The sequence below is a fragment of the Dipodomys merriami genome, unplaced genomic scaffold, assembly GCF_024711535.1.
Source record: "Dipodomys merriami isolate MVZ:Mamm:240054 unplaced genomic scaffold, mDipMer1.0.p SCAF_4, whole genome shotgun sequence".
NCBI classification, from domain to species: domain Eukaryota; kingdom Metazoa; phylum Chordata; class Mammalia; order Rodentia; family Heteromyidae; genus Dipodomys; species Dipodomys merriami.
In genome coordinates this window covers 93,361,387-93,382,203 of record NW_027205603.1, presented here as the reverse complement: position 1 = coordinate 93,382,203, position 20,817 = coordinate 93,361,387, and the positions used below count along the sequence as shown (strand labels likewise).

The 20,817-nt window shown below is 46.5% G+C and overlaps 1 protein-coding gene across 10 annotated transcripts in view; it reads left to right on the top strand.

The window, feature by feature from the left end:
- Positions 1-9,406: 9,406 nt before the first annotated feature.
- Ptk2 (protein tyrosine kinase 2) overlaps positions 9,407-20,817 on the top strand; it is a 248,044-nt gene continuing 236,633 nt past the window's right edge. For 8 of the 10 annotated variants that reach the window (XM_069991475.1, XM_069991474.1, XM_069991473.1 and 5 more), the window contains exon 1: positions 9,407-9,505. The gene's annotated coding sequence lies outside the window, so the exon portion shown is untranslated. Of the gene's footprint in view, positions 9,506-10,460; positions 10,631-20,817 lie in introns of those variants that run through there. The other 2 variants (XM_069991468.1, XM_069991467.1) reach the window with 2 other exon arrangements.

The window sequence follows — 20,817 nt, the reverse complement described above, 5'->3', positions numbered from 1 at the left end:
CTTAGAGAGTTTCTAGTTTAGGTAAGTCAGGAAATACAAAACATCAGGTGCCAGTGGCTCATGTCTATAATCCTAGCTTCTCAGGAGACTGAGGTGTTAGGATTTCAGTTTGAAGCCAGACTGGGCAGGAAAGGGAGACTTTAATTTCCAATTAACTATCAAAAAAGCTGGAAGTAGAGATGTGGCTCAAGTGGTAGAGTGCTAGCCTTGAGCAAAAAACCTCCAGGACAGCCCCTAGGCCCTGAGTTCAAGCCCCAGAACCAGCACACACACACACACACACACACACACACACACACACACACACACACACACACACACACACACGCACGCACGCACACACACACACAACTATGATGAAATGGGTAGTTGCGAAACCTTCATTCAGCCCGAGATGACTCCCACTCATCACTAGAAGTCTCATGACTCCCATATGCCTCTTGGCTAATTTGTTCAATCATTTATCTTTTTGTGCCTCAGTTTCCAATTTCATGTGACTATGAAAAAAACTCAGGGCCCTGTTTTCAGGAGAGTGGGCATCATCAGCGTGTCATGCCTGGTGCAAGCAATATAGGAACACATGGTGCCAGCCTTCAGCACTGACCCCCACCACCAGCTGGGGGTGAGGGAGGGGCAGCAGGGTCAGGGAAACACATAGTGACCCAGGGCACTTTGGGAGCAGAAGTTGTCAGTGGGTTGTCTCAACTGGGGAGCCTGAGCTGAGGGCTCCCTGGAGGAAGTGATCCCAGAGGGTGGCAGGCAGGTGGGGAGCTGAGATCTGGGGCAGGGGAGGTGTCTGGACTCAGAAGGGCCTTGGCACAAGCTGCTCAATAAAACTTGAATTGAGAGCTTGGAGCTAGAGCAGTGTGAAACAAGCCAAGAGCCTTTCTAATTAGTCCAGGTCACAGTGTGGAAAGTTGGGCAGATATTGAATTCAGCCTGAGGATATTCCTGGACTTCATTGGATTCTGCCCAGGACTTAGGTACCCACATAACTCTGGTGCCAACTTACTGACTGCTGCATGCATCCCTTACCCTGCCTCTGTGGCCGCCTTTGGCGACCATACCGTTTAGCAACACATTTGGCAAAGCTGCTGGGAGAACAGGGGCTGCCTCATGGAGAGAGCCGGTGTTAAGGGAGGGGACCCCCACCCCCTGCAACTCACCTGCAGCTCTCAGCCTGGACCCCCAGCCAGCCCCACTGGGTTATTCCACACAGGTGTTAATTATCAGGTGGATAACTGCCTTGGCTAGACAACTTTTCCAAAAAGGGCTTTGTTGCTGCCACAGTCCAGTGCGGCAGCATACACTGGAGAGTAGGAAAAGAAAAGCAGCTCAAGCCAAAGAACAAAGAAGTCGAGGTGTGGAGACCAATGGTAATTTTAAGCGGCAGCATACCCGATGCTTCAGGTGAAAGAGGCAGGCACAGGAAGTGGTGCTGTAGCTCAAGTGGTAGAGCGCTGGCCTTGAGCTGAAGAGCTGAGGGACAGCACCCAGGCCCAGAGTTCAAGCCCCACGACCGACAAAAAAAAAAAAAAAAAAGAAAGAGGCAGGCACACACCAAGCCCTACAAGAGGCCCTGTGTCTGAAGTAAAAGGTTGGTCCTGGGCAAGGTCTTACACTCTCTGTGTCTCAATTTTCTGTGAGATCCTAATAATATCTAACTAGACTGTGATGTTAAAACAGCATGAACTCACAAGCCTGTTACCTAACAGTCACACACACACACACAAAGTCACACACACACACACAATTATAGCTATGGCTGTGTGCAGTGGCTCATGTCTGTAATACTAGCTACTCAGGAGACTGAGATCTGAGGATCATGACTCAAAGTCAGTTCAGGCAGGCAAATCTGAGAGATACTTAGCTCTAGTTAACCAGAAAAGAGCCAGCTTGTCTGCCTTTTTAAGGAGCCAGCTGCCAGGAGACATGACATCTCACAAGCTGGTACCTTTGCCCCCCATACTTCGGCCAGAGGCTCCCCGCCCCCAACCTTGTCAGCTTTCAGACCCAATACCAACGTCACTACCATGGCAAGATATGGAGGATGGCTCTGTGTCATCATTACCTGTCTACTCGCCTCCAGACGGCAGAGACCTGGTGTTTAGCTCAGTGTCCAAGAATCCTAGGGCTTTCACATGTGGTTTGGAAGAGGAATGAGTGGTATGGACGTGGGGTGATTTCAGGTTCTATAACCAGATCCATCCATCTCTTCCCACAGTCTTCCTGCAGACTTGGCTCTTTTTGGGGTCATAGAGGAGAGTTCCATCTATCACCAGGGCTAATTTCCTTCCACAAGGCAGAGCTGTCCTTGACGCCTGCCAGAGGTGGGCCTGAGGATGAAAGGATGGCAGAACACTTGAAGGGATAGAATCTTACCATTGTCCCCGCAAATAAATAAACGAATAAACGAGTAATAGGTTATTACCCACAGCAAAAATGAATAAATGCTCAGGCACTGGTGACTCACACCTACAATGTTAGCTATTCGGGAGGTGGAGACCTTCAGGATTGCAGTTTGAAGCCTACCTGGACAGAAAAGTCTGTGGACTCTGTCTCCAAAACAACCAATAAAAATCCTAGCTGGAGGCGTAGCTTAAGTGGTAGAGTGTCAGCTGAGCAAGCAAGCTGAGCAAGCACAGGCCCTAAGATCAAAACCCATCTTCCACAGGGGAGAAAAAGTGAATATTCCAAAGTTTATATAGATATAAATGGTTGAAGAAATTAACAAATGGGGAGAAGAGAAAAACCAGTCCTGGTAAAGAATGTCAAATGAGGCTGGGCGCTGGTGGTTCACCGCTGTATACTCAGAGGCTGAGATCTGAGGATCACGGGTAGGAAAGTCTGTGAGACTCTTATCTCCAATAAACCACTCAGAAAACCGGAAGTGGCGCTGTGGCTCAAGTGGTAGAGTGTTCACTTTGAGTAGAAGAGCTGAGGGACAGTGCCCAGCCCCAGAGTTCAAGCCCCACAACTGACAAAAAAAAAAAAAAAAAGATTGTCAAATGATTTCCACAGACCCAGCTCTCATGGTAGGAGTCTGGCTCTGTACTGGGGGTGGCCACAAGGTTGAGTTTGGCAGAGGGGGTTCTGTTTCCAACAGGAGGGGCGAGACAGGCCTCTACTCTTTAGGCCTGGTACCCCAGAGCAAGCATGGCAGGAAGGCTGGCAGATAAACCTGGGAGACTTGGGCTGAAGCAGCTGCAAAGGGCAGGCGAGGCTCTTGGGCTCAGGAAGCACCCTGGAGGGCACTGGCTGGGATCTGTAGGGGTGGGGTCTGTTGACAACTATGAAAGCCTGGAGGGAGAGGCGAGTCCCTGCCAGACCAGTGCCAGCCAGCAAACCTGAAGCTCCATGTGGAGACTGAGCCGCTGCCTTCTTCTTGGCAAAAGTGCACAGCTTAATGAGTTCCAGTATACTCAGAGTTGTGCAATCACCTCTGCCTCATTTATCTCTTGGCATAGTATTTGTGACAGTTGCACATGATCCAAGAGTATTTCCCAATATTTAACAACCCTCTTTATTGAAATTTGTGTGTATGTTTGAGGACAGCAACTGTATACAACGCGTGTCTGTAACAGTGATAATGAAGGACAACAGTTCTTTATATTGTCACCTGGAGAAACATCAGAATAGTAGGATGTAAATCTTTTTTTAATAAAAAATATAATTATAATTTAAAAACAAATTAAAAATATTTTGTGTAGATTTGTGTATGGCTCATCTGGCAAAGCCCCTGCTTAGCAAGTACCAAGACCTGAATTCAAATCCCCCAGTACCACTAAAAAACAAGTTTCAGAAGCTTGCAATTTGACAGAGATGTTTGGAAGCTAGTAAAAATTTTGCCTTGCTGAGTGCTGGTGGCTCATGTCTGTAATTCTAGCTGCTCAGGAGACTGAGGATAGCAATTCAAAGCCAGGTCCGGCAGAAAAGTCCAGGAGACTTTTATTTCCAATTAACCACCAAGAAGCTGGAAATGGGGTGTGCCTCTGGTAGCTTTGAGCAAAAAGCTCAGGGACATCCCCCAGGACCTGAGTTCAAGCCTTAGGATTGGCGGACATGTGCGTGCACACACTTATGTATCTATGCAGATCCTGTAATCTCAGCACTTTAGTACTAGGTACAGGCAGGCCAAGAGTATTGCTCTTAGATCACGACCTAAATGTATGAAAATGTATGAAATGGAACTCAGAAAAAACAAAACTGAGAAAGATGGGGAACCAAAGCAGCAGCTGCAAATTCTAGTCTGGGAACAATGAAAATGTGCAGTCTTCTGTTCAATGTGAACCCCACAAAGTTGTCGAAGAAGACTTCCTTCTAAGGAGGATTTAATACTGATCAAAACAGTGACAGTGACCAGGAAGTGAATTCTAGAGTTAGTTAGTGGAGCAAGTGCACTAAGGGCCTGCAGCTGTGTGGTTGTTGCTAACTGAAAATGTAGGCAGGTCAGGGCAGGGAGATGTGCAGACCATCTGTCCACATCGCCTCAGGCCACACACACAGCTTCTCTGCAGGTGTGGAAGGCAAAGGAGGGGGGAGCCAGGAGTGGAATTTTGTTTTTCCGATCTGCTTGCTGGATAGACAGCTTCCTTGATCACCATTTACCCATCTGGAAAATGGGCTCAGACAGATGGTTCCAAGGTGGCTGTGAAGTTAAATGAATGGTTTTGCAGAAGACTTCCCAGAAAATGTGGCAATGATGGCTGAAGTGTGATTTGAGCTCCAGACCAAAGGGCAGTCTCAGTCAGAAATGGGGTGGCGTTGGTCACTGATCAGAATTGGCTGGGCTTGGAGAGATGCTCTGTGTGTAGGGCTGTGGGGTCGGGGTGAAGCGCATGCGTGGGGCCGGCCATGGAGCAGATGAGGTCCTGCCACAGACTGTTTCATCACTGGTAGGCAGGACCTGAATGCTTCCACTTGGGTGGGTTCAGAGAAACTGGGCAGATGGGGGACTCAGAAGAGGCTAAATATGGCTCCTGCTTCAGAGGGGTCTGAGAACCTCGTGTGGGCAGAGGGGCAGCGGAGGCTGCTCCTTCACCAGGACAAACTGTTCCTGGGTCCCCACAGGAGAGGGACACCTGCTGTAGCTCGGGGTCTGCCGGTAGGCAGAGCTCCTTCTCCCCATCCTTAGGGTTCGTAGCCTCCATCTCCCCTGCATTTCCAACAAGAGCAGAATCTAGACTTGGACGAGCCGAGTAAACAGTCTTGCTGGCTCTGGAGGGGCGGTCAGGGGTGCGCATGCCTCCAACACCTGGGTGTGGTGGCTGTGGTCTCTCGGGGCTGCAAGTTTGAGGAGCGAGTGTCTCCTTGGGTTCCTCACATTGTTCTTCCTTAGGCCCTGTGAGCCCTGGGGCATCCCTGCTCTTTCAGCCTTCCCTCCCCACTCTCCTCATTTTACACGCTTGGTGAGACTCAGCTTGAAATAGCTTCCTTAGGGCTACTGTGTACTGATGTGGGGAGCTGGATTGGAACTCACAGATCTGTCAGACTTCCCCCTCCTGGTGCTCTCTGTCCTCTCTTCTCTGGGTTCTCAACACGGAGGTCCAGCATCCTCATGTCTGTTTCTTGGTTTCACTTCCTCTGGTCCAACTTTTCCAGCCACCTTGATAGGCTGCACAGTGCCACAATGTGATGATGTCCATATGCTATGTATCTAGTCTGCCAGGTGGCAGGTGTCTCCTTGGTGACACCGTCTTCCAGTTTCTTTCTTTCTTTTTTCTTTTTTTTTTGGGTCCGGTCGTGGGTCCTGAACTCTGGGCCTGGGCGCTGTTCCTCAGCTCTTCAGCTCAAGACTAGCACTCTACCATTTGAGCCACAGTGCCACTTCCGGCTTTTTTCTGTTTGCTTATGTGGTGCTGAGGAATTGAACTCAGGGCCTCATGCATGCAAGGCAAGCGCTCTACCACTGAGCTACCTTCCCAGCCCCTGCCTTCCAGTTTCTTTGCTGTGCATCCACCTCCGCCTCAACTGTGTTTCTGCTTTCCCACCAGGAGAGAGCCCTGCCTAGGAGGGTCTTCCCCATCTAGGGGGGGAGATGTGTACAAATGCATATACGCATGCACATGCGTGCATGTGTGCGTGCACACACACACATGTAGCTGCTCTGTTAGCATTCAGGATGCCCCTTCTCAGGGCTTTCCAGAGCAGGGGCCTACTGGACAGTGCAGGAATGTGAGCAGCCAAATGCTCTTCTGTTTTGCTTGAGTATGGGCTCTGCATTTGAATGGATTCAATGTGTGTGTGTGTGTTTTGGGAGAAGTACGGGGGCTAAAACTTAGGGCCTGGGCTTTGGCTTGAGCTCTTTTGCTTGAGGCTGACACTCTGCCACTTGAGACACAGCTCTACATTTGGATTTTGGTGATTAATTGGAGATAGGAGTCTCACAGACTTTCCTACACAGGCTGGCTTTGAATGGCAATCCTCGGAGCTCAGTCTCCTGAGTAGCTAGGATGGCAGGCATGAGCCACTGCAACCCAGCTTCTAGGCTGGCTTTGAACTGAGATCCTTCAGCGCTCAGTTCCCTGAGATTAGAGGCATGAGGCGCCAGTGCCCTGCTCAATTATCTTTTATGTAACAAACTACCACAAAGCTTGGAGGCTTAAAACAATTTGCTCTCAATTGTGAGGTTGGTGGTTTGGGCTAGATTCAACTGGGCAGCTCTTCACTGGCCCCTCCTGGCTGCACGTGGCTGTAATTGGCTGACCACCAGCTGGGCCAGGTGTGCCTTAGGGCAGCTTCACTCACATGCCTGGTAGCTAATAGCTTGTATAGAAAGTCTGTTTTTGTCTGTGTGTCCGGCTAAGACTAGCTGAGGCAACTTTGACAGTGTGAAAAGGGAAATTGCCCAGACCTTGGAAGTCTGTTTTTTTTTTCAGTCATGGGGCTTGAACTCTGGGCCTGGGTGCTACCCCTGAACTCTTCAGCTCAAGGCAAGCGCTTTACCACTTGAGCTACAGTACCAATTCCGGTTTTCTGATGGGTTTGTTGGAGTTAAAAGTCTTACAGACTTTCCTGCCTGGGCTGGCTTTGAATTGTGATCCTCAGATCTCAGCCTCCTGAGTAGCTAGGATTATAGGCATGAGCCACTGGCGCCCGGTGCTTTGGCTTAATTTTTAATGTCACTCTTTATGTCCTCTATTGGTCAAGTAAATTTAGTTGTGAGATCAAATTCAAGGGGTATGTTATAGTTTGAATATGAAGTATTCCTTAAAAGGCTCTTATGTTGAAAGCTCTACCCAGATGGTAGATTCAATTATTGAGAGACAGCTGGATCAGGAGGGCTCAGATCTCACCAATGGGCTGGTCTACTGATGGACTTATAATTATGCTTGGTAGTAGCAGGGCTTGAACCACCAAAGCCATACTCCATCCTTTGTGCTTTAGCTGTTTTATTAGATGGGGTCTTGCTTTTGGCTCAAGGGTGGTCTTGGACCCCAATCCTCCTACCTGAAGGCTAGAGGATCAGTTAAGATGGGGATCTTGCTAACTTTTTGCCTGGACTGGTCTTGAACCCTGATCTTCTTGAAGTAGCTGAGATTACATGTGGGAACCACTATGCCAACCTGGATTTGTAATTTGAAGGCATGATTTGGAAGTGAAGTGACGGAAAGTTCTGAAGGCGGTGCCTATTTGTTGGGAGTAGGTCACTGGGGGAGATTCAGTTTGTCCTCAATCTTTTCCTAGCTCTCTCTCCTTCCTGGCCACCATGTGTTGATGAACTTTGCTCTTCTGTACCCCTCTACAAGAATGTGCTTTCTGCTCACGATGGCCTGGAAACACAGAGCCAGACCACCATGGACCCGAACCTCTGAAAATTTCCTCCTTCAAGTCGATTCTCTCAGGTCTCTGTCATGGGGAAAACAAGTCTGGCTAACCAGATTGTTGGGATGTGTGTTAAAGAAGTTGTGGTCCTTCTTCTTCTAGCTGCTGCAACTTCTTTCCCAAAGATGACTTTTGCTGCTATCCCTCCTGTGCCTCTCTTCCCCCATCTCTCCAGCCCTTCTTACACTTTACATAATAATCTCTCACTTCTCATGGCCCAAAGCTTTATTCATTCACTCAACAAATATTTACTGTGTGCTGGAGACCCTGTTAGTGGAGGGGACAATCAGGAGGAAAACAAGAACGTAGTGTTGGACTGGGCTGAACAACAGGAGCTCTGGAGAAGAACAGGGCCGAGGAAGGGGGTGGGTGGGGGGGTGTAGGGGAGAGTGGCAGGGGAGCTGTCTTCCCATTACAAAGGGTGTCCAGCTGACATCAGTGAGGAGGGATTTAAGAAGCCTAAAGAAGTGAAGGAGCGAGGAGTTAGAGGCAGAGAACTCAGCCAGTGCCAAGTCTCTGAGGCACAAGCCCTTAGGATTTTAAACGTAGCCAGAGACAGCCAACAACCCCCAACCGTCACCCACCGAGTACGGAACGGTACAAAGGCAGCCTTTAAACCGCGTGGCCAGGCCGGCCCCACCGAAAGCTTGGACTGGCCGGGGCTGCTGAGGCGGTCCCGGCGCGCTTCCGGGTTCACCTTTCGGAGACCTTCGGCCGGCCCGGCGCCGCGCCCCGGCGAGCTTCGCGGTGACATCACAGGGATGGAAGTGGCCGTGATTCGGGTTTCATTTCCCGCCGCAGGGATGCCAGTGATTTTCTTTTCAAGAGATCACAAACCCGCGTTCACTTCCTGTTGGAAATCCTCCGAGAGCTCCGTGCCGCCGGTGGAGGGCGGGATCCGCCGGCCGGGGACCCACCGGCGTGGGTCTCCCCCGCCCCCGCCCCGGGCGCGGCCCCACCGGCCGGCTCCCGCCCCAGGAGCCCCGGCGGGGCCCTCGGCCCGTCCATGGTGGCGCAGGCCGCAGGACCTAGGGGCGTCCACTTCTAAAACTGTCAGAGATCGAGTCCTGGCACAGCCCGGCACTGGTTGCGATGCCATTAGAAGAATCCCTGAGCCTCAGTTTCCTCCTCCGCAAAGAGGGCCCAAGAACCATCACTGGGGGCGGTGAACTGTGGAGAAGCCCAGGAAAAGGCGGGAGTCCCAGCCACCCGGGAGAGACCCGCAGGAGAGAGCTGAGTTTAGGACCCGGGCAGGAACGGGCACGGGAAGGCTGCAGGGTCTCCGGACGCCGCCTGGCCGTGCCTCGCTCGCCCAGCCCAGACCACCCGAGCTCGGCAGCGGCGCACAGGGGCGTCTGGGCATGCTCGAACCTCGGTGCGCACGCGCGGAGCCCGGGGGCGGGGCTGGCGTCTCGCTGTGAGGGGGCGCGCACTCGCCGCCACCGCCACCGCGCACGCGCAGATCCACGCCGACTCAGCACGGCCGGAGGGCGCGATCCCGCTGCCGCCGCCGCCGCCGCCGCCGCCGCCGCGGTCCTCGTCGCCGCCGCCGCCGCCGCCGCCGCCGCCGGCAGGACCGCCGTGCGCCGGGCGTGCGCGTGGGAGGGAGCGTGGCCGCCGCCGCCGGCGCCGCCCCGCCGCCGTCTGCCTGCCTGCGCTCGGAGCGCCCAGCCGCGGCCCGGTGAGTGAGGGGCGCCGGCCGGGCGGCCCCTGTGGAACGGGGAGGGCCGCGGCCGGAGGGCGGACGGTGGAGCCGGGCCGGACCCGCCGCCCGCAGCGGTGGAGGCGGCCCCGCCCGCCCGCCCGCCGTCGGGAAGAGGGGAGGCCGGGGCTCGGGCGGGGATGAGGAGGCCGGGGACGTGAGGAGGCCCGCGGGGCCGGGAGCGCAGGGAGGCTGGGGGCGCCGGCGGGGCCGGGGGCGCCGGGAAGGCGGCCAGCCGAGGACGGGAGGCCCGGGGCGGCGTCCTCGGGGGGGGCGTCCGGGGAGGCCCGGGGCGCGGGGGCACGGCGGTCCGGGGTTGCGGGGGTCCGAGCGCGCGGGGAGCCCGGGAGCCCCAGCCGGCTCCGCCGGAGCGGACCGAACGCCTGAAAAACAAAAGGGGAGGAAGCGGGAAATCCGCGGGGACGCCTGCGCCCCGGCCCCGGCCCCGGCCCCGAGCGGAGTCGGGCGAGCCCCACGCTTTCCTTCGCCACCGCCCGACGCCCCGAGTCCCGGGCCGCCCAAGTTTCGTCCGGCCTCCGCCCGCCTGCGCCGCGCCGGAGGCGGAGGCTGCGGGCCGCGCTCGGCCCGGTTCCTTTTGTAGAAGGGAGAGGGGCCGCGTGTGCCCGCCCTAGGTTTGCAAGATGTGGCGGGGAGAGGCACGGGGGACAAAGTTTATAGATACAGGCGCGTATCTTCTTCGTTTGAAAACCAGCTCAACAGTGTCTCATTCTTGGATAGTTGGCCTGCAGCTGGGTTCTGAGAGAATAGTAATATTGTAGTAATTATGGGAAACTGGTTGGAAATACAGTCAAGCTGAGGCAGTTGTAAGAGTTAGGGGATGGATGTGTGTGTGTGTAGGACTTGAAAGGCGCTGGGGTCTTTTTAAAGAGTGCAGATGGTTGTCATAACAATAGGCGATTAATATGTGTGAAGTGAAATAACCTTAATATTTTGGTTGTAAAAGGTAACGAAGTAGTCTTTCGGAAAGATCGTGGAGGATGACTCCGATTAGCCTTGGCATCTTCTTATAAAACCTGTCGACAAACCCGGGACGAAATGTGTATTTACAAGACATAAATTAGCATTGAGCTTATTTTTGTTGAGGTACAGTATAGATAATATTTTCATCCATTATACTGTTGAGTTAACTTAAAAATAAAACCCTGTGATATTTAAACAAGAAACTTTGTTTGGGGGGCAGTGGGACCCAGGACTTGCCCCCCCCCCCAGCTCAAACAGGAAGCTTTTAAGGGCTTTTGTGTTCCTCTGTCTTTATGAGTGTACTTGTTTTATATTTGTGACTGTCCTTGGTGAGGCAGTCTAGCAGAACCTACTGGAGTCTCCCCCTCCCCCTAACACTGTACCTTACAACTGCCTAAACCAACATTGGAATCAAACGTTACATTTTCTTTTAAAAGAATTTCTTCCAGGTCACCATCATATAATCCAACTTAGTATAAATGCAGGCAAAGATAGTTTATGCTTGAAAGGAACCTGCAATTATGTTAGCCTTCATTGTAGTATACACTATGCAAAGGTGATAGAAGCAAGTTCTCTGTTGATTTAGAGCCATTACTGTTTCGTTTGCTAAGAATTCTGGGGCATAACTCCTAGAACTGGCAGGATTGACAGCCTTTCTGAAGGCTGCAATCCCTTGGAAGAGTGAGTAAGAAGTATTAGAAGTTCCACAGCTGCAGGGGTGAGGTGGGGGAAAGTGAAAAGGGGGAAAATGAAAAATCAGGAGGCAGCAGTGAGGATCATTTCCATGTCTTCAGCTGAGGTAGTTTCTGTAAAGCTCATCCAGTTGTTGGAAATTACATAGCTTAATTTTTGCCACTTGGTAGTTCTGGTCCTTACAAGTTACTGAGCTGGTCACGTAACTTTTTGGTAGTTGTATTGTTAAAGTGAGTCTCTTTAAAAAACGTTGACTGATCCAGAAAAAAGAAATAATTTTATATTTTACAGCAAAAATAACCTTAAAATATTTTAAAAAATATTTTAAGTAGTTATACAGAGGAGTTACCATTCAACGTATCAGTTTATAAGTATTTGGAAATAATTATTTTTTTCTTTTTTGGCTTTTTTTTTTTGATAGTTTATTGGAGATGAGTCTCATGGACTTTCCTGCCTGGACTGGCTTTGAACCACAATCCTTCGATCTCATCCTCCTTAGTAGCTAGAATTATAGGTGTGAGCCACTGGTACATGGTTATAAGTAATTTTCAAGTGCACGAAGTAATTTTCAAGCACATAGTTCAGTGGCATAAAAATTTTTTTGAAGTTGGGGAGAGCTGGTGCTTCATGCTTGTAATCCTAGATACTTGGGAGACTAAGATTAGGTGGATTAAAGTTCAAGGCTCACATATAAGACCCCTTCACAACCAAAAGCTGGGTGTAATGGGGGGCCTGTTGTCCCAGCGATGACGGAACAGGTAAATCATAGTCCAGGTACAAGCTCAGGGAAAATAGGAGACCCTATCTCAAAAATAACCAGTGCAAAAAAAAAAAAAAAAAGGCTGGAGATATGTCTTCATGGTAGATTTTACCTGACTGGCAAGTGTGAGGTTCTGAGTTCAAGCTCCAGTACCACCAAAAAAATTTTTTTTGAAAATCCCTGTCTTGCCGGGCGCTGGTGGCTCACGCCTGTCATCCTAGCTACTCAGGAGGCTGAGATCTGAGGATCGCGGTTCAAAGCCAGCCCGGGCAAGAAAGACCGTGAGACTCCTATCTCCAATAAACCACCAGAAAACTGGAAGTGGAGCTGTAGCTCAAGTGGTAGAGCACTCACATTGAGCTGAAGAGCTGAGGGACAACGCCCAGGCCCAGAGTTCAAGCCCCACGACCGACAAAAAAAAAAAAAGAAAAAAGAAAATCCCTGTCTTTTATTGGGATGCTAATATTTGACTTAGAAAGGTATTGGTATCAAGATTTTCTGGAAAAAAATTCTTTGTGTTTTATGGTGTAATTTTGACAAAATAAGTATGATATGGTGTGCAGATCTTTCAGTTTTGAAATGAAACATTTTCACGTTAGGCCAATCTCTAGATAATTTTTCAAGTTTCAGTAACATTGCAAGTTGTGCAGTTGCTATATTTGTGAATTTTAGAAAAGAATTTTCTCTATCACTTGAGGCACAGCTTTACTTCCAGCTTTTTGGTGGTTAATTAGTGATCAGTCTCTAGACTTTCCTCTCTGGGCTGGCTTTGAACCTTGATCTTCAGATCTCAACTTCCTGAGTAGCTAAGATTACATGAGAGAGCCACCGGTGCTCAGATTAAATAAACTTATTTATTTATTTTTTTGTTTTTTAGATTGCTATTTTCTTCCCTCCTCATCTTCCTCCTTTTCTCCCTTCTTTCTTTCCCATCCCTCTTTCCTTCCTTTCCTCCCTTTACATACGGTCTCACTGAATCTCATCCAGGCTGGCCTGGATATCTGATTTTCCTTCCTCCTGAATGCAGGAATTACAGATGTTTGTCATTACACCTGCTCAAAAGCTCTAGATTTTTAAAAACACATTTTCATTACTGCTTCCCCTTACAATTAGCAGTAAATTGCTTTGAGAATCTTTGAGATTGATTATATAGATACTTTTGAAAATGTGTCTGTACCAAACATTGTAGACTTTTTCCTTATTACTATTCCCTAAGCAATACAGCTTAACAATTATTTATATAGTATTTACATTGCATTAGGTATTGTGAGAAATCTGGAGGTGACTTAAAATGTAAGGGAGAATATGCAAGTGTTATATACAAATACTACTCCATTCTATACAATGGGTCTGAGCCTCTATCTGCAGATTTTGGTATCTGCAGTAGGTCCTAGAACCAGTCTTCCAAGGATACCCGGGAATGATTGTATAAATTTTGGAGGCCCTGGCCTTGGATTTCTTTCCCTCTTCCTGCACTGGTATAAAAAATAGAAGTTGAAAATTTGTAGTATTGGCAAATGTCTTTGTATAAAGACAATTTCTGTGCTTGTTCATCTCTTTGGGCTCCTGGTTTTCCTGGAATTTTGGCTTAGTGTTTCCTTGTCTTGTCATCTTCTGGTTACCTTTTCCAGTCTTGAGTTGGCCTGGGAGCGGACTCTGAGCTGTTTGGCTCAAGGTTAGGCCTCTACCACTTGAGCCATACTCTACTTCTGGCTTTTTGAGGATTAATTGGAGACAAGCATCTCAGTAGACTTTCTTGCCCAGGCTGGCTTCAAACCATGATCTTTAGATCTCAGCCTCCTGACTAGTTAGGAGTATAGGGCTGAGCCACCAGTGCCTGGCTTCTGGTTACTTTTATAATTTAAAAAAAATTCCAAGTCTTTCAGGAGGACACATAACACAGCCTACATTTAAGGAACCAAAAAATTCTTATTTGCTGATCTAACCTTGAGCCTTTTGTCTAATATAATAGCTACTGTTGTTACACATGGCTATTTACATTGAAATTAATTAAAATTAATTAAAATTAAGTTTGTGTGTGTAAATGCTGGTCCTGGGGTTGAACTCAGGGCCTAGGTGCTGTCCCTGAGCTTTTGCTCAAGGCTAGCATTCTACCACTTGAACCATAGCTCTACTTTTAGCTTTTTTGGTAGTTTAGTGAAGATAAGTGTCAGATTTTCTGCCCTAACTAGCTTTGAACTGTGATCCTCAGATCTCAGCCTCTTGAGTAGCTAGGATTACAGGGGTGAGCCACTAGTGCCAGCCAGTCATGCAAGCTGAATGAATATGAGGCCCTGAGTTCAAACTCCAGTATGGCCAAAATGCCAACAATTGAAACAAAACAAATCAGTGAGGATGTAGGATGATAGGGTGGCATTATCTTAAACATAGATTGGAAATGGAATAGCAATTGTAGAATGCAGTGGCTTAAGTATATGGCCTTGGGGTCAGAATCCAGGCTGTATGATCATGATTCATTTGTTAAAATTTTCAAATCTGCGTTTCCATCCCTATTAAATGTACCAAATAGTAGAGTGCTAGACTGTTGAGAGAATTAAATGATACCTAGCCTTATTGAATGCTTTACAAAAAATAAGTTACTAAAAGGAAATGTTTACATGAAAAGTGCCATTATCTTTGCTCTATTTCTAAAGTTCCAGCTCAAAGGGAGTAAGGTATTTGCTTTTTTTTTTTGGGGGGGGGGAGGTTGGTTTTGGGGCTTGAACTCAGGGTGTGCTCAAGGCTTTTTTTGAGCCATAGATGAACTTCTGGTCTGATGGTTAATTGTCACAGGCTTTCCTACTCAGGCTGTTTGTGAACCGGGATCCTCAGACCTGAGACTCCTGGGCAAGCTGGGATTGTGAGCCCCCAAAGATATTTGTGTTTATCTATCACCTTATCCCAGAGCACTCCCTTCCTGGGATGGCTGGAGCAGTGTAAGCCAGAAGCCAGGGACTGCCTTTGTGTGCTAGAGGAGTATGAGTTTACCAGCCATTGTATTTTGTTAAGCCTGCCTGACACAGGGCATTTGTTGGTTAGTGTACCTTTCTTAAACACTTGCTCATGGCTGGCACTTTACTACTTGAGCCATGCCTCCAATTCAACATCTTGCTGGTTAGCTGGAGGAGCTGGCTTCGAGCCTTATTTTTCCAGGTCTCATCCTCTTGAATAGCTAGCATTACAGGTGTGAGCTGCTGGTAGTTTCTTCTTTCCTCTGCTCCTCTTCCTCTTCTCCCCCTCTCCCCTCTTCTTTCTCCCTCCTCTTTGGTCTTCTTTCTTCTTCATCTTCCTCCTTTCCTCTTCCTCTTCTCTACAATTCAGGGCCTTGAGTTTGGTAAGCAGGGATTCTACTAGTTGAGCAATTCCCCCAGCCCAAAATTTTAATTTTAATAACCACCAACTTTTATCACTCTTGATGAGTTTTTTGTTTCATGAAGGGAATCTGTCTTTACTCAAAGGTTGTTGTGAAATAGTCTTGATATTTAGTTCCTAAAGTGTTAATTCAGTAAGTTTATCCAATATTTGGACATTTTAAAAATTTTTATTGACTGCTTTGATAATGTGGTTTATTTTAATATGTCTATTGAATGCCATAAAGATTTTTTTTGCCATATAGATAAAAATGTGTTCTAAGTTAATCTGAAATAGATCTATTTTGAATTTAAATTTGGCTAAGATCTTGGTCTTAACTTAGAAACTTTTGAACTTCTAAAAACATTTAAACTCTATCTCTGTAGTTTATACTTTGGTTGTAAAAGATTAGACTAATAGTTTTTTGTCAGTTGTTTTTTTTGGGGGAGAGGGGGCTCTAGTCGTGGATCTTGAACTTGGGGCCTGGGCACTGTCCCTGAGCTCTTTTTGCTCAAGGCTAGTACTCTACTACTTTGAGCCACAGTGCCACTTCCAATTTTCTGGTGGTTAACTGGAGATAAGAGTCCATGGACTTTCCTGCCTGGGCTAGCTTTGAACCAGGATCCTCGGATCTCAGCCTCCTGAGCATGAGCCACCAGGGCCTGGCAGTAATAGTTTTTGTTTTTTTCTTTAAGTTAATAGAATTTCCTTTATTTCTTCTGTCTGTGGAAACACTTTGGTTATTTCCTGGCCAAAGCTGAGGTGTTAATGTGCACCATCAGCTCTTGGACTCTGCTACCCTTAACTGGCAGTACGTTTTAGCTGAGCTGACTTAGGAGGGTCATGCTGTGCCAGCAGCTGCCTTCCTTGCAGTGGCATTTGTTAATTAAGCTGTTTAATTTTGTGTTGTTTTATGGAAAAAAGACAAAACAAAGGAAGAGAGCGAATGATTACTTCTAGTTATTTCAAGGTCTTTTTAGCCTAATGGTATTTTGAGTGTCCATGTTATTTTCTCCCCAAGAAGTAATGTTAACTTGAAAATGATTGAAATTAAGTAATGTTTGAAAATAAGTTTTACATCTCCCCTAAAGTCTCAGACATAAGTAATTGTAGGTGTCTGGGTGCCGTAGTTTGTGTAAAGAAGGAGGCGTTTTACAGAATAAGCATTTTATCTAAGGAAAAGAAAACTTGAGTTTCACTTCTGGCATTCTGCTTGAGTGATGTGGTTGGCAAGTTACTTAGTTTCTGTGCTTCTCATAGAAAGTGGCCTTATCTATAAAAGGTACTAGCTATGATCTCTGCCTTTGAAGTAGAATAGCACTTGTAGTTACTTTGTAAAAATTGAATATAAATATGTACAAATTGTGTACAGATGTATCATTTGTTTTACTACTAAAGGTTTCATCCTCTCCACCTATTTGTTTGATCAGTTTCTTCACGATATAGTTCATTCATGCAGCATTTACAAAATGTAGTTTTGTGATTGGTACAGCGTAAGTCCTGGCGATATAGACACAAGGCCGAGACTAGCAAAGCTCAATGGCAAGTCATAGGGTATATGACATGTCTCCTCAGTGTGCTCTGGTGACCTGCAGGGTAAGTCCCCAGTGATAACAAGCTCAGGGTTCTGCAGGCTTCCTTTGTTGAAGGCCTCAGACTGTAAATGCTTTGCAGGCTGCATGAGTCCTATAGCATTTTCTCTTGTTTTCCCTCTCCCTCAAAAATCCCTTAAAAATGTAGAAACATTCTTAGCCCAGGAACCATACAGAAACTGACTGTGGACCAGATGTGATGATTCCTTTGTAGGGATTAGTTAAGTGGGAAGTGAGAAAGGGCATGGATCCGTATGCAGAGCACTGGGTGTGCAAGGCTGGGTGCTGTGGATCTAAACGTTTTGGGTTTGGTAGAGGAGGAGATAAGGTTGATGTTAGGTAGGATCAAAGCAGTTTACACTTGGTTTGAACTTTGTGTCTGAGAATGGTAGGAGCAGGAGTATAGAGCAGGAGGATGGTTGGACTAGAGCTGCAAGACTCAGGAGAGATGGTGTCATAGTAATCCACTTGAGGAGGGGAAATTGCCATAGCCTAGCTAATAAGGCCAAAAAAAAATCAGCAAGTTCAGAGGTCTGCCTTAACAGTGTGGGCTCCTGATTATGTAATTATGTTGTACAAACAAGTGAAGGCCTTAATTAAGGATACAGTGGAGAATAGGAAGAAGGGATTGTTTTGAAGGTAGTGCTCAAGAGGCCAGGGCACTTTTAGGGTAGCTTTTAGGTTTTTCCTTTAGTGAATAGTTAATAAAGTTCATTTGGCTCTATCTCCCCTCCTGGAATATAACTTATCAAACAATTGTTATAACTGGATATGATGTTACATGTCTGCATTCGAGCTACCTGTCAGTCTGGCAGGAGATGTAGTTCACTGGAAAAGCCTTTTCCCTGCATGAACAATGCTCTGAAGCCAAACCCCAGCACCAGGTGAGTGGGAGGAAAGAGTTTAAGACCTGAGAAACTTAGCTAGACTGTCTGAAATCAGTGTGTGTGTGTGTATTAGAATGTAGCTCAGTGGGAAAACATTTGCCTATCATACATAGGACTCTGAGCACAATCCCAAGTACTAACACCTCTCTCAACAACAGTAAAACCAAATCCCTCAGTTGCTTTGAGAAGGCACATTCTCCATCTTTGAACCTCTGAAATTGTAAGCAGTCTTGTGTGTATGAGTGTGAACTGTTTTTCTATGGCATGAGGATTCTAGAGCTATCATTGGATCATTACAAGGGAGACCAGCAAAGGGGCAGAGTTGCTCCTTGTTAAGATCGCACATATTTGTTACACTACAAACGTCATTTACCCAAACCACAGATCTGTTTTTTTTAAAAAATTTATTGTTACTATAGAGGTTATATGTAAACAGGTTACATTTACATAAATCAGGTAATAAGTACATTTCCTTTTTTTTTTTTTTTTTTTTTTAATTTTTTTATTGTAAAGATTCTATACAGAGGGTTACAGTTACATGAGTGGGGTAATGAGTACACTTCCTCTTGAACATTGTTACCCCTTCCATTGTTTTCTCCCTACCATCCCCTCCCTCCCTCCCTTCCCCAAGGTTCTTTTTTTTTTTTTTTTTGATTGTGATTAAGTGATTACTTAATTTCCGGAAATTCACAGTATTGTGGAATAATGATGCTCATTTAAAGTCACACGTTCATTCTAACTTTCCTGGAGCAAATTGTCTATCACAGTCTGTAATATATAACGGTGTTCATATGTTATATACCATACACGTGATCAGCAGCATGGGGATATTTAGTAGTGGTTCAACCAGATGAGTGGGAGTTCTTTGTTTCTTAAGTCCTGTTAGTTTTGTCATATCACCTAACATTTTGGATTTATCATCCGCTTATCAGGGAGACCATGTACTGTTTGTCTCTTCGTTCTTGGCTTACCTCGCTCAACATGATTCCTTCTAGCTCCATCCATTTCCCTGCAAATGCCATTATTTTGTCATTTCTAATGGCTGCATAATATTCCATTGTGTATAGATACCACAATTTTTGGATCCATTCATCTGTGGTGGGGCATCTAGGTTGTTTCCATATCCTAGCTATTGTGAACAGTGCTGCAATAAACATGGAGGTGCACGTGTCCTTGTATATTGGTTCCTGTTGTTCAGGGTAGATGCCTAGAAGTGGTATGACTGGGTCGTAAGGGAGGTCAATCTTTAGCTTTCTAAGGACCCTCCAGACTGCTTTCCAAAGTGGTTGTATGAGTGTACATTCCCACCAGCAGTGTAATAGCGTTCCTCGTTCTCCACATCCCCTCCAGCATTTGTCGTTGGCTGATTTGTGGATGTGGGACATTCTGACTGGGGTAAGGTGGTATCTCAGGGTTGTCTTTATTTGCATTTCCTTCACCACCAGGGATGATGAACATTTCCTCATGTGTTTCTTTGCCATTTTTATTTCTTCATTTGAGAAGTCCCTCTTTAGTTCCCTTGCCCATTTAGTAATTGGTTTGTTAGGTTTGGGAGGGATTAGTTTCTTGAGTTCCCTGTATATACAGGATGTTAACCCCTTGTCTGATATATTGCTGGTAAATATTTTTTCCCAATTAGTTGGTTGTCTTTCTAGCTTGGTTGCGATAGCTTTATCTGTGCAGAAGCTTTTTATTTTAAGGTAGTCCCATTTGTCGAGTCTCTCTCCAATTTGTTGTGACCCTGGGACTCTGTTCAGGAAGTTCCTTCCTGTGCCTATTAGTTCAAGTGTCTCTCCTACTCTGTCCTGCAGTAGTTTCAGAGATTCAGGTTTAATGTTAAGGTCTTTAATCCATTTTGAGTTGATGTTGGTGCATGGTGATAGGCTGGGGTCCACTTTTAGTTTTCTGCATGTGGCTGCCCAGTTTTCCCAGCACCAGCGGTTGAAGAGGCTGTGTTTCTTCCATTGTATGTCTTTGGCTCCTTTGTCGAATATCAGCTGGCTGTAGGCCTGTGGATTTATTTCTGGATCTTCTATTCTGTTCCATTGGTCTTCGGGTCTGTTTTTGTGCCAGTACCATGCTGTCTTTGTTATTATAGCTCTGTAGTAGAGTTTGAAGTTCGGCATGGATAGCCCTCCCATATTGTCTTTATCCCCTAGAATTGTTTTGGCTATTCTAGGTCTTTTGTTGTTCCATATGAATTTTTGGACTGTTTTCTGTATTTCAGAGATGTACGTCATTGGGATTTTAATAGGAATTGCGTTGAATTTGTATATTAGTTTTGGAAGTATTACCATCTTTACTATATTAAGTCGGCCTATCCAGGAGCATGGGAGGTCTTTCCATTTCCTAGTGTCTTCTGCAATTTCTTTCTTTAACTTTTTATAGTTCTCATTAAATAGTTCTTTTACATCTTTGGTTAGGTTAATTCCTAAATATTTTATTTTTCGGGAGGTTATTGTGAATGGGGTTGCTCCCTTTATTTCCCTCTCTTCCTGTACGTTATCAGTGTATAGGAAGGCAACTGATTTTTGTGGGTTTATTTTGTATCCTGCTATTTTGCCAAAGTGATTTATGATTTCTAAGAGTTTGGGGATGGAGTTTTTGGGATCTTGGAGGTATAGTATCATGTCGTCTGCAAAAAGGGATAGTTTAACTTCTTCTTTTCCTATGCGGATCCCTTTAATGTCTTTTTCTTGCCTTATTGCCCTGGCTAAGGGTTCTAGGACTATATTGAAGAGGAGTGGAGACAGTGGGCATCCTTGCCTTGTTCCTGATTTTAGGAGAATTGGTTGTAGCTTTTCCCCATTAAGTATAATATTGGCTATTGGTCTGTCATAAATGGCTTTTATTGTTTTTAGAAATGTTCCTTCTATTCCTATTTTTTCCAGAGCTTTTAGCATGAATGAATGTTGAATTTTGTCAAAGGCCTTTTCTGCATCTGTAGCGATAATCATGTGATTCTTGACCTTGGCTCTGTTGATATGTTGGATTACATTTATTGACTTACGTATGTTAAACCATCCC